The sequence below is a fragment of the Antedon mediterranea genome, chromosome 11 (assembly GCF_964355755.1).
Source record: "Antedon mediterranea chromosome 11, ecAntMedi1.1, whole genome shotgun sequence".
Lineage (NCBI taxonomy): Eukaryota > Metazoa > Echinodermata > Crinoidea > Comatulida > Antedonidae > Antedon > Antedon mediterranea.
The window spans coordinates 12,743,074-12,756,525 of record NC_092680.1 but is presented as its reverse complement, the minus strand read 5'-3'; the positions used below and the strand labels follow the sequence as shown (position 1 = coordinate 12,756,525).

Here is a 13,452-nt window from a genome sequence, read left to right as displayed (position 1 = left end):
TACTTATGCGATAACGTCTTATATAATATGAATCATTGTATTTATTAAAGATATATTGTCCCACTGAATAAAAAACATTTGTTTACAATTTTGTTTTTAATACATGCCATTTTTATGCCACATAATAAATATTTACCCGAAAAATGGATTTTGAATCAAAAATAGTCAAATTGTGTCTGACAATGTTTTTGGTTGAATTCAACTGTTTATTTTGTCTTTTGGAAATCAATATTTTTGTGTTCGTTTTTTCCCATGTTAGGGGCAATAAATTGAAAATAGCCTATTTAAATTCTGATTTTCTAAATCTTTATTTTTCATAATTTTGTGGGACAATACATCTTTAATGAATATAAATTATCTATATACTCAAGATTATTAATATTAAATATGACTGCAGAAATATGATATGTTATCGTTCGTATTCTGTTACCATTTAACATTATAAAGTAGAAAGGTAGGCATGGTCATTAGACATAATTTATATTTTTCTTTAACAAACATGAATAGATTAAAATACATTTGTAAACATTTCTAGGTCTTTATCACAAAGAAAAACTAATTTCATAGTTTATAGGCCTAATTCAAAAGTTTCATTTAAAATGAATAAGTATAATTATGCATTGTGTATCTTTTTCACTAAGTGGTAAAAGTCGCAAATTAGCATGCATTGAATAGACTGCATTGTTATGTTTTCAAACGTACAGACAAATGTTGTATTAAAATAAAATATGAATATCATATCTAGGATATTTTAACAAATTGTTATTAGGCCTAGTTAATATGAGGTTGTAAAATAACGAACATTGCGATTGAGTATAGCAACACTGTATTGCTTAGCAAAAGTAAAGCAGACAAGTGTTGTAATTTTTAAAAATATGAATATCATAGCTATGATATTTTAACTAATTATTATTAGGCCTAGTTAATAAGAGGTTGTAAAATAACGATCATTGCGATTGAGTATAGCAACAACAACATACTGTTTTGTTTAACATAAGCAAGCAACCTTGTTAAGATTACAATCTTGCTATACAGTGAACACACTTCATGATCAACAATCACAACATAATAACATGAACAATAATGAACTTAAATACGTCTTAAGTGCATAATCACATGTAGATACTGAATCAACACGATGTCAAGATTTAAATGCACCGGTAAAGTGAGCTAACGACGATAAATAAGATGTTATGCGCGTTCTACCGCGTACAGTGTAGTTACCATTCGGTTGCAAGGTCTTATTATTATTTTAAAAACGTTCCTCAAACAGTTTTTGTATTGGTGTTTACCATTTTAGTTAAGTTTATTGTTTCACACAATACAAACAGAACATAAATTGATAAATGTAATTGTTTGAGGAGGACGCAATAGGCCAAGGTATATCAGCAATTCAAAACTTTAAAAACAAATTAAGTAGACAAAAAGGTTATTTTTTAAAATTTATATTGTGCTGTATATTATGAGGGATGGTTTAACAATAAAATCATCATTAAACTACACAGTATTTTGGTTTGTGCTAACAAATATTTTCGCTAAATGTTTCATGTGATGTGTAAGTCAGCGCATTTCTATTTTTAAAATATAAAAATATATATCGAGGCGGAATGACATGCCTCGTGCCTGCTGCCATATCAACATTGAAATACGTCGAGTATTAAATAATAAACGTGTTTGCCTTTCATTGTAAAATTAATATATCCAGGTTTCAGTTTGTTATGAGGCATGTTGATAAAAGGCAGTTCTGTATTTACTATACAGTTGTTGAAAAACAGAAATGTTGTTACCATCAAAATAAGACCAACACTTCAAAGAAGTTAAAATCCACATTTTTCAACTGAATATTATCATTTATAATATAATAATTGTATAATAAGTTGTATAATAAAATATAATAGTTGTATAATACAATTATAATATATACCTGTACACAAATTTATGCAATGGGTCATTAAGTATTGAATTATACATGTATTAAAATAGTAGTGTTAATATTCAGTTGTATTTAACTACTTTTTGAAATCTATAAAAAAAAGCAATAAACAATTATGACAGAAACTTGCTGTATCTATATGCCACTCTTATTATGGTCATGACACACTCAAGATAGCCTAGGGGTACTAGATGGTCCACTGAAATCCCGGATGCATCCTTCCCAAATATTGTCGACTCATTGGAAGGTTTGAACTTGTAAACATTAAAAGTGCGAACATACTTTGCAACACAAGCAATATTTTAACATAGAAGACGTATTCATTTATTTCCAAGCTACAGATAACTGGCAATACTACGAACGCCTGTACGTGCTAAGCCCGGGGACTTACGAGTGATTACGGTGGTTATGTAAGAGCCTAGAACGATCCACGACTCGGGGGAATCTCGCGCCCGTTAGCTTTTCACCTATGGGCACGTTATTGATTTGCATGGCCAGGAAGGAATTCTCGTTTCAAATGCTAACAACTTTTGACAAGATTAAATATGATTGCTGGAAGTAAGATTGTAACAAGACGATGAAAAAAATGAACGTTATAACGAAGTAGTAACGAAATTTCCTGTACTGGTTCGTTTACTTGCATCGAAGCAGAAACCTCAAATTTTCCAGTTCCAGTCCACAAAAAGTTCGAAGCAAAAACAAAGAAGGTTTTACACCGATTCTTCTTCTTTAATTTTATCTATGATAATATAATATAATTATATAATATTTAACAATTAATTAATGTGTGTTGAAATATCAGTTGGCAGATGCCTTTGTTTGTTGATCTGGGACTTCAAACAGTTCAAATCCCCACTATTCAATGTTTGTACATTTTGTTAGTGATATAGACATTTTGTTTCATATCTGCAAATATACGAATTTAGCAATCGGCAATTCTGATTTTTATAGAAAAACAAAATATCGCACACCGGGAATTGAGAGTCGAACGAAATACTCTCCAAAACAATTATTTCTGGCTCTATCAACAATGGTACCATGGAATACAGATACTATTTTTTTTCTTATCTTTTCTTTTCTTAAAATTCTATGATATTCAAATATTAATATTATAAAGCCAAGATCTAATTGGAATGTAAATAGATAATTGAATTCTCTGTGGTCAATTAGATTCATTTTTAACATAATCGTTTCTGATTTGTTTTTATATATGAAACTGTACCTTGATAACATTTACAAATCATTCATTGAGTCAAATGACGTCGCTGAGAATAAGAGTGAAATCTAAAGTATACAATTAAAAGAATAAATTTACAAAACAAATTTCAAATACCAAATATCTAACTATTGTATTGTACTATTGATTACCAATCGTAGGTTATTGACTTTGTTTAACGTATTAAATGGTTCCTCTTTAACTCGCGTTCGTAAATTAAATATAAAACGCGTTATGAGGTAAGATCAGGTATACGGTATTTACCGTCTAAAGCTGCTATCATACTGAAGGAATAAAGTGAATTTTCAATTTGGTAGATGCTTCAAAGTGAATGAGAACTTTAATCAGTTTAATATGGAATTATGTAAACATTGGCACTGTATACGATGACTTTTATAATTGTTGAATTGATAAACATTAGTGTGTTACCGCAGCTAACTGAATTACACTAATTCACAAAGAATTGATTATTTGAACAAACAAAAAATAACCGTTGACAGTCATATATTAATCAATAAAGAATGTTATTTGATATTACAAATTCTTCCACAAATCTTAAATCCAATATACAGTACAAGATTTTAGATATTTACAATTTTGTAAAAACCTTCTTGTTGAAATTATTATGTTTGTATTTCATACTTCCGTTATTTTCCATTCTGTTTTGCTTTTTCTGTTCTTTATTTTCCTTTCCATTCTTTCTTTGCTTTTTTCATTCTTTTTTGCTATTTCCATTTGTTCTTTTCCTTCTTTCTTTGCCTTTTTTATTCTTTATTTTCTTTTCCATGCTGTCCTTTCTCTTCCCATTCTTTCTTTGCTATTTTTCATTCTTCCTTTGCCTTTTCCATTCTTTATTTTCTCTTCCCATTCTTTCTTTGCGTTTTCATTCTTTCTTTGCCTTTTCCATTCTTTCTTTTCTTTTCAACCAATTATTTTCTTTTCATATTCTTCCTTTTTAATTCTATCTTTTCATTCTATCTTTTCATTCTATCTTTGCATTTTTCCAATCTTTATTTTCTGTTTCCATTCTATTCTTGTTTGTTTGAGATCAATTTATAAAACTGAAATTGTGTGTTTCCGTTTGCATTGCATAATATATGTTTATATTTTTAATTGTGTTGTTTTGTATTATGTTTCCGATTTATTGTTACGATGTCCTCTTTGGATGTTTCTCTATAAGTTTGTCTGTCACCGTTCGCATGCAATATAATGGATATGTAGCTATATTAGTTCAAACTAAGGTGATTCACCCGTTATCAATCTTTATTCCTCAAGTAATTTCCTAAATAGGCGATGATTTAAAATTTTAAATATTATAATTATAATGAATCAGTTTTTTAAATCAATTCAAACCAATCAATCAATTGACATTTGGTTTGACTCTTTAAGCAAAAGTTTAATTATTTCAAATAAAAACAGATTAATGGATATGTTATAAAATCAATTGAAAAGATTTCATCAACTGGGATCTTAAAGGACCATTCATGTTTGAAGATGGTAGGACGAAACAAAAAATTTGATTCATGCAATAATTTATACACATCGATTTTAAATAAATACAATATATGTGTTTAGTATACAGATAAGTAAGTTACTAACAACAATTTAAAGTAACGTTGTTGAAAAAGACACTGATTAAAATGGACGAATCTGACGAAAGTAAAAATGTTTAATGGTGTTTAGTATGCAAAGAGGCAAGCTAGGCAAGCAAGTTAGTGCTTTAAATGGGATATCTGATTCCCTAACACGTAGCTACTGCACCCTTATAAGTATACTATGGAAATTTATCGTCGATTAGAAAAAAACGTGTTTTTTTTTAATCCTTCTATCATGCATGTACTGTAGTAATATTATATGAGTATGTTTAAATGATTCCCATAGTTTTATCGATTGTATTTGTTTTAAATATTATAGGCCTATACAGTAGATCGACTGTATTTTCATAAAGCATAATTGGTTGGTCTTATGTAATAGTATGATGAAATAATAAATGTATTATTAACACTGCAGGTTTAAAGATAAGCAGTAACCATCCGATTATTTTTATTGAATTTGGCATCCTCGTGTTCCATTCCACCTTCACTTTCTCTTTCCATCACTTTCACTCTTCTTCTTTATTCTCCTCTTCTTTAGTCAACTTAATGTAAAATTTATTGTCACATCAGTATCGTTATTTACTAATCTATAAAATCATAATTATTATTATCATCAAACTAATAATTGAGCAATATAGTCTTAAAGTATTATAAATAATAACAGTCATGATTTAGCAGATACTGTTGTCTTAATTCCTAAATAAATTCAATCAGTTTCTTTGTCATAACTTTGAAATTATCACTCGGCAACCAAGAAGCTCTAAATTACCATACTATATCTTATATTTAGTAAATCTAGACTCCTAAACTCAATCGAACTCTTTTATTGACTTTCTAGCGTTGAACGTTTAAAAGAAAGTGAATTCGGCAGATTTTCAGTATTGCGTTAGCTATCGCGTTACTCTTTGATGGGATCAGGTCCAATGTGCCATTTACTATCTTCAGGACGGCACACTAATGTTTTCTTATTATGTAAGAAAGTGAATATTGTATTTCGTACCCAACGGCAACTGCAAAATAATAATTCATTTGCGTACTGGCTTGAGAGTAGTGTACTCCGTATATAATTGAAGAAAACGCATTACGCATGGAGTTGTATGCACACAACCTACATAGAGCGAATCATCTGCCGAATGTAATTTGGAGTTTATAAAGCGGGAACGCAAGATGACAGGTATTACGGGGACCCATCTGTCGTCTGCTGTATGATCATTCACAGTCATAAGCTGATAATATTAAAATCTATATAGTGAGAGTGTCGAGAAATATGAGTCGAAGAAGTGTATTAGTGATTTTGTCTGATATTTGAGTAAAACAGTTTGGTGGAAAATTTTTTTTTATCAGTTCAGCGAAATGAAATGAAATAAACTGAAATGAAAATAGTAATTATCACTAATGAGAATATTGTTAATAATTAAATTATAATATGTTGGAATGTTTTTTACAATAATAATAAAAGATGATGATGAACAACAAGAAGGATAACGATAATTATATTTAATGATTTTACTAACAGATGTATACTGATGTAAAAAAAATAGGTATTGATTATGGTATGACAACAAAACACAACAATTATCTTAATTTTGATATCTTAAAATCAAAATTTAAAAATGCTGGAAAACAGAAAGTTTTTTTAATCACGGAAGTAATCTCTAAGCGATAGGGTTCGCATCATCGTGGTGGCATTCATTTCGACATCGAAATAATGCCACAGAGCCAAACTAAAGGTTAATTATTGACAGTCTATTAATATCAAAGGATTCTTTAAATTGCATGTTATATAGTAATATATGTATACACATAGAACACAATGGTAGGCTATCGTGTTTTAGTTTTGTTTTTATTAACGTTTTCCGGAACGAGAAAAAAGACAATGGTGTAAAAGATGTTAGCAGTAAAAGTTACAAATTTCATACACTTATAACCATAATTACCCTTTCCAAACAATGTTAAGCGCAAAGTCTATAAATCATGCAGGCATCTAGATTATTTAATAAACTAAAAATATTGATAGAACGATTCGATTGACAACGGCGGTAATGTATCTAAACATCCACGTATAAGTAGCACTAACACCGCCAAGTCACGTTCACAATACGGCTATTGTCAAGGCTTGTGTACGCAGTGTACTTGAGCGAGAGAACTGCTATGTAGATTCTGTAAAACCATTGACAAACTGCGAAAATCAATAAGGAAAATAATATCGAATTGGACTGAAACACGATCTTTGACCAGCTTAAGAAAGAAGCCATGGCAAATATTTGGACACTGCGTTATTAGTAAATGACCATAAAGATCATTCAACTTTTATTGTACTTTTTGACGGCAATATCACGTGCATATATATAAAATGAGCCGGACCCTTTTTCCGTTAAATCTGTATAATTATTAATCATCTAATTGTCTAAACTCGTGATGATTGGTTAGAAGTTTACAATGGTATTTTATTTTAATGGTTTTGATCTGTTGGGTTGACAAGTAATAACATATGAAACAGTGATGTTGCTAATAATAGTGTTGATGAGAACGATGTTGATAATAATATTGATGAGAACGAAGTTGATACCAATATTGATGATCTGATTTTGATAATAAATACAATGATAAGAATGTTGATACCAATATCGATGATGAAGTTGATAACAATAATGACGCTGATAACAATATTGATACCAATATTGACGATGATGTTGATAAGAATAATAACAATGATAACAATGTTGATACCAATATTGATGATATTGTTGATAATAATGACGATGTTGATACTAATATTGATGAAGATGTTGATAACAATAAAGATGCTGATGATGATGTTGATAACAATAATGACAATGATAATAAACAATGTTGATACCAATATTGATGATGATGTTGATAATAATGTTGATGGGAACGATGTTGATACCAATATGATGATGATGTTGATAATAATGTTGATGAGAACGATGTTGATACCAATGATGATACAAATGTTGAAACAATAACGTTGAAAATAACGATATTGATAATAGCAACAATGTTTTTTTATGGTAAGTATGATGATGATAATATTATATGATAATGATGACAAAGGAGATGAGAACAATTATGATAATAAAGATGATGAAATATGTTGATAACGATGATAAGATAACATTGATAACAATCTTGATAACCATGACGATGATGATAAAGATGTTAATAAGAATTATTATTCTGCTGCTACTGATAATGATACCTCATCTCAATTTCATTCCAAACATAAATTTTACATACATATTTGCAAACTATTATTTTTACACGCATACCTAATAAGTCACGTGATAATTCGTGAGAACACGAATGATTATAAATCTAATATTTTATTGCAAGATGTCTTTACTAGTATACCTCTCAATAATTTTGTAATGTATGAGTAAGACATTGCTGAGAAGATATCGTATGAAAGGTAATAATTAAAATTATGCTGCAAATGTATAAATGTTAATGTAAAACTTACATAGAAATAATCAATATAATGTTAAATGTCCTATTCGGGCTCATTAATCTTATTATTTTTCATATTCATAAATGAATTTTACCCACGTGTGTAATATGAATTATCCCGCAGCATTAAAATAAGTCGGAAGTCGGAATCATATTGGCTTTAACGGTATCTATACGCTGCATTACACGATATATCACTGGATCTTGTTACAATACGTTCGCCATTGGGGATTTGGCCGCTAATTCCGTATAAATATAATGAATATAACCATGTATTACAATCCTACATACGAGACTGATGATAAATCGCCCTCTCAGGACTCACAAATACGTCCTATCAACGCGCATAAAGGTGTCCTCATGATATCTTGTCTGGCTATCGTGTGCCGAGCATTCAGCCTAGCTGTAACCATTCTCATAGCATTACAACGTAAGACATTTCCCCCCACATCTGTCCAGTTCTATAAAAAATGAGAATTAATTGACTGATATGATCAATGTTTCGGATACTAATGCGTTGTTTTATTACTTATTGTTTTCGGGAGTCAAATTCTCCTGGGGCTTGTTAGCTTTAAGCCTAGTAAATGATGCAGCAAATTTACGACTTGTAAGTCATTTGGTAAGTTGTATCTATTTCAAGTGACATACCGTGGATATTGACAAAGAAAGTGACATTAAAAATCATGTAGGAGTGTTTCGACAATTATATGATTAGCCACTGCTCAACAACGTCATACAATTCCACGTATGCTATTCCACTCCGATGTAGTCAATGTCCAATATTATTAATTATTTTGTTTGGGTTTTTTTACGTTAACAATTATTATTTACTGGTTTATATTTAGTTTTCATAACCATTAAATATTTCAGGAATATTTAAAAACAAACTAATATTTAAGAACAAATAGAAAAGATTTAAATCAGAGGGACCTTGTTAGATAGAGTAACCATGTAGTCAGTTTTCGTCGTCAGTGAATTAAATAAGGGAAGAAATGAGAACAAAATGGCTGAAACTCGCATAGATATAAACACTAAGTAGAGCATAAGCAAAAGTGTGTAGTTTATTATTGACCGTATTCAGCAAATGCTTAGACCCACTAGGACGCAACGCAAAATGACGCAAGCGCGACGCTCAATGGATAATCGGAACTGTAGGCCTATAGCTTGTGATTGGTCAAACTGTTGCGCTTAAGTTGGAACTTTACTAAGGCCAACGAGGCTGCTAACATGACATATACACAAATTAACCATAAATATTCAAGCCTTGGTTTTTACTATACCTAGCATACTTCTGGTACGTGAGCGCGTATTAAGTTACGCGCTACTTCACATCCAATAAATGACAAAGGCGTAGGAATATTACATTTCCAAGAGGCAATATACTAAATAACAGGCGCACTCCAAATTACATACGACATCTGTATTCATGAGGCTAACTGCTTAAAATTATTTGGTTATTATTCACATTTCTGCAGATGTGTATCTTTTGAAGATGTCACGATATCAAGAATAAATACTCGTACTATGCAGTGATGTACAGGTATTCCAACCCGCTAGCATTTCAAATATAACAAACGTTAAATGGGTAGGTCAAAATCCATTACGTGTAAACAACATGAACGAGCCAGGCTTGCCTCTATTCTAAAAGGCTAATTGCTGTCAAATTATTCCAAAATAATATGAAAAACATTGCTTAAATCAATAGCCTAATGAATGTAGTATAACCTTTGGCTAAAGTTGGCTGAGCGGTCGTGTTCCAGCCTTCTCAGTCATTAAAAAAGTGCAGTAAAAGTGTATGAAGAAATAGTGTATTCATTATTATGAATAAATAATTTTTTTGGATTAATGATTTGGTTTTTGCTGTGCAGAAAATAGTGCCGTGTATATAAAAGATTTCTATATTTTAACATTTGTAATGAACTAATTGACATTGAAAACATTTAAAAAAGTTAATAAGAATTTCATTTTAAGATAAATTAATTTGTTTTTATTTTTAAAAATCCCTAAAAATGAAATGAATTAGAGGAATTTAACCTAGTCTTATAACATAGTAATAATAACAACTTCCAGGTATTTACAAAAAACATTTAAAATATTCTAGAAATCGAAACATTAATCATATTTGGAGATAGTAAATGAAATAGATTCAGACAATATCTTGGAAAGCTAACATTATCATAATAACATCTTTATACTGTACATCACTTGCTGCAAAACGGACAACGGGGCCACAGACATGATGACGACATGACCTTAATGATAGGAGGCACCACAAGATTACGCAGTCGAAAATAATTGCGCACAATCAGTAAAACAATGAGCATGCGTGGAACGCTGTGTAGACGTACGCGTAATAGCGTTGTGAAGTCGAATTGAATTACGAAAGTATGACGAAGATACAGAATTGGCAGCAGCAAAAAATGAACTAGAACTACTAACCAGTAAATAAAAATGTAATGGATCTCAACATCATACTTCAGGTGTCAAGTCAATTGAATGAATTCAGTATGTTTTTAATAACAATAATCTCTAGAAAAATAAAAAAATCATAATTTGGGATAGAAGGCATTTTGTATGAGTATAATCGAAGTATTTGTCACTTTAGAAAAATGTACTCTTCAACACTTTCTTTCTGACAGTCAGTTAAACATGTCATGATTGGCCTTGCCTCTGGAAACATGACTTTAATCAGAGAAAAAGCTGTGTAGTAATTTAGGCGTACTTTCAATTCCTTAAGTTCAATGTTTGAAAACGCTTACTTAATGACGGATTGCGCGTTCCTTAAGATAGTAAGCAACCTTCACCTGGACTTACACGTCAAAATTTGCAATTTTATCCCCTGAATACAAACATTAAAACAGGGCATGGCTTTACAAGCAACATATATAAATACATTGAGCTGGTGTAACTTGCATTTTGTAATAAGTACGCGTCAAGTCAATCAATCAATTGTTGATATTAAGTTGTTGCTCTAGATATTAACTCGAAATTTATATTGGGATAAATTTTAACTTAAAATTTGCAATTTTCTAAAATGTAAACTCTAAACTCGTAATGTTACATTTTAACTCAGAATTCAGGCACTCATTTATTTTGAAACATTATTTTTTATGTTTAAAATTTATTATAGTTTGCATTGTATAAATTAACAACAATAATAATAGGCTTAATAGAATATGGTTCGTTTAGTAATAGAATATTGCTTTCAAAACATAAGAAAAGGGTATAGGCCTATGTATACAAATGCCAAGTTATGGCTAACCCACTGCACAGTCAACTGCTCTGCTTTCAAAATCAATACGATGTATCATTATGCATGGCAATATATAAATGTATTTTGGTTTACTGAACTTTATTTTCTTTGAGTTTAATGAAAAATAAAGTTTGATAGTGTTTATGTATATATTTGTTAATTTAATTTGTTAATAGTTTATAATATGTGTTAATAGTTTATGAGTTTGTTCTCGATATTAATTTTCTTCATTTTCTATAAAAATACATAATAATTTTTAGAACGTCTCCTTATAATTATTTATTGATTTTTCAATTTCTTTTAACGTTTTTTGATGATCAACCTCTTTACTCATAGAGAATAAAATCTATCTCTGTAGTTATCGGTAAACAAGATGACGCTGCGTCAATTTCAATATTTCTCTTACTATTTTTTATTCATGTTTGAAATAATTTGATTTTTTAAACAATGATACCTTACCCGAATGAATGGTATCGAATTCTATTATTGATACATGCTTTTCTATGACCTATTATTTAAAATTATTTATTTTACATGCAGTAAATATTTTTAACATAATTTTATAAAGAAACTTATACAGCAATGTATATTCGACAAACTATTATTTTTTAAATCAACTTAAATGATAATAATTAAAATATAGCAGATTATACTTATGCAGGACTTCAAATATTATTGTTCAAATGGGCTGAAACAACAATGTGGATATTAAGACGTACAATCAACCCAAACCTCTTTAAATACATTGTTCTAGTGGTCACGTCTTTCAACATACTATTTGATTTAGAATTCAGAAAAGATGCTTAAGTTTTTCTTCTTTTTTTAGTTTTTTACAACTTGATACCCCGAGGCTAAATTTTAAGTCGCGTTATTAGAATGGAAGGAAAATCCTTGCTATTGTTTTCTTGTTAGTGAATCTACCGTATACTTTCAATTCAATCACGGTAACATATGCTGTGTTATACCATTGTTTTATAACATACTTCCATATTTCCTATTCGGTGAAGTTACTTAGGCCTACACATAATGAATCTCTAACTTTTGTAGGACACATAGACCAATGGTTGGCTCACTTTTTTTTATTATACCGCGATAACCAATATCACATTCAAACAATGAAACAGAACATATTTACATTGAAAAAGGACCCATCAAAAAAGATTTAATTTAATGTTAGAATGTTTTAAATGTGTTTAGGCCTAAACGTTTGATAAACTGCTCAAGGTGTTTCATAAACGGATAACATAAACACGTTGAATACACAAAGATCTACACTATCAAACTAGTTTGACCAAAAAAGTGTGATGTGCCTAAATATGGTAGTGGTATTCCTAAATATGGTAGTGATATGACATCGTCATGTCCATATATGGGCACATCACATGTTTTTATGACATAAAGTGTATAGTGTAGACAGAGCTTTAGAATGTGTGTACTAATGTGTTACAATATGTTTCTTGTAATTATTAATTTGTATTCATATCATATCTGCAGTTCAATGAATATATAATATAGACGAGGCAATTACAATTGGCTTATTATAATGTACAAAGTTATCACTCCAACAATTTACTTGCATTATCGAAAATGCCTTCACTGAAATTTTATTTTCATGTTTTAAATCTAAGAATATATGCAACAATTTAACAAATGGGTAATTATAATTTAGTACCATCCTTCATAACAGTTCAGACTACGCTAATTAAGTCGAACACATTCGACTCATTTAGATATCATTCATGTACAATAATGAGTCACTTGTTGTGTGTAATGACACTACAATTAGTTCTCACAAGTTAACGCTCGCCAATTTACATCAGTCCAATTACAACCAATCAGCATTAGCGTAATTTACGCGCTGTTCAGTCGACCACAACCACATTTTTTAATGACGAATTCTTTGTTATTAAGGAAAATGTAAAAATATTAGGCCTATTAGTGTTATGTGTAATCTTTTTGTTAGAAAGGCGTATTGAACATTATT

At 30.0% G+C, this 13,452-nt stretch overlaps 1 protein-coding gene and 1 long non-coding RNA gene across 2 annotated transcripts in view; one reads left to right on the top strand and one right to left on the bottom strand.

Moving 5' to 3' along the window:
* The window catches only part of LOC140062098 (transcription factor AP-2-alpha-like), a 125,353-nt gene that overhangs the window by 32,662 nt on the left and 79,239 nt on the right, over window positions 1–13,452 (top strand). The gene's annotated exons all lie outside the window — the stretch shown is intronic.
* The window catches only part of LOC140062103 (uncharacterized), a 48,036-nt gene that overhangs the window by 34,389 nt on the left and 195 nt on the right, over window positions 1–13,452 (bottom strand). The window contains exon 2 of the long non-coding RNA XR_011847458.1: window positions 10,655–10,744. This is a non-coding gene — a long non-coding RNA (uncharacterized lncRNA). The remainder of the gene's footprint in view (window positions 1–10,654; window positions 10,745–13,452) is intronic.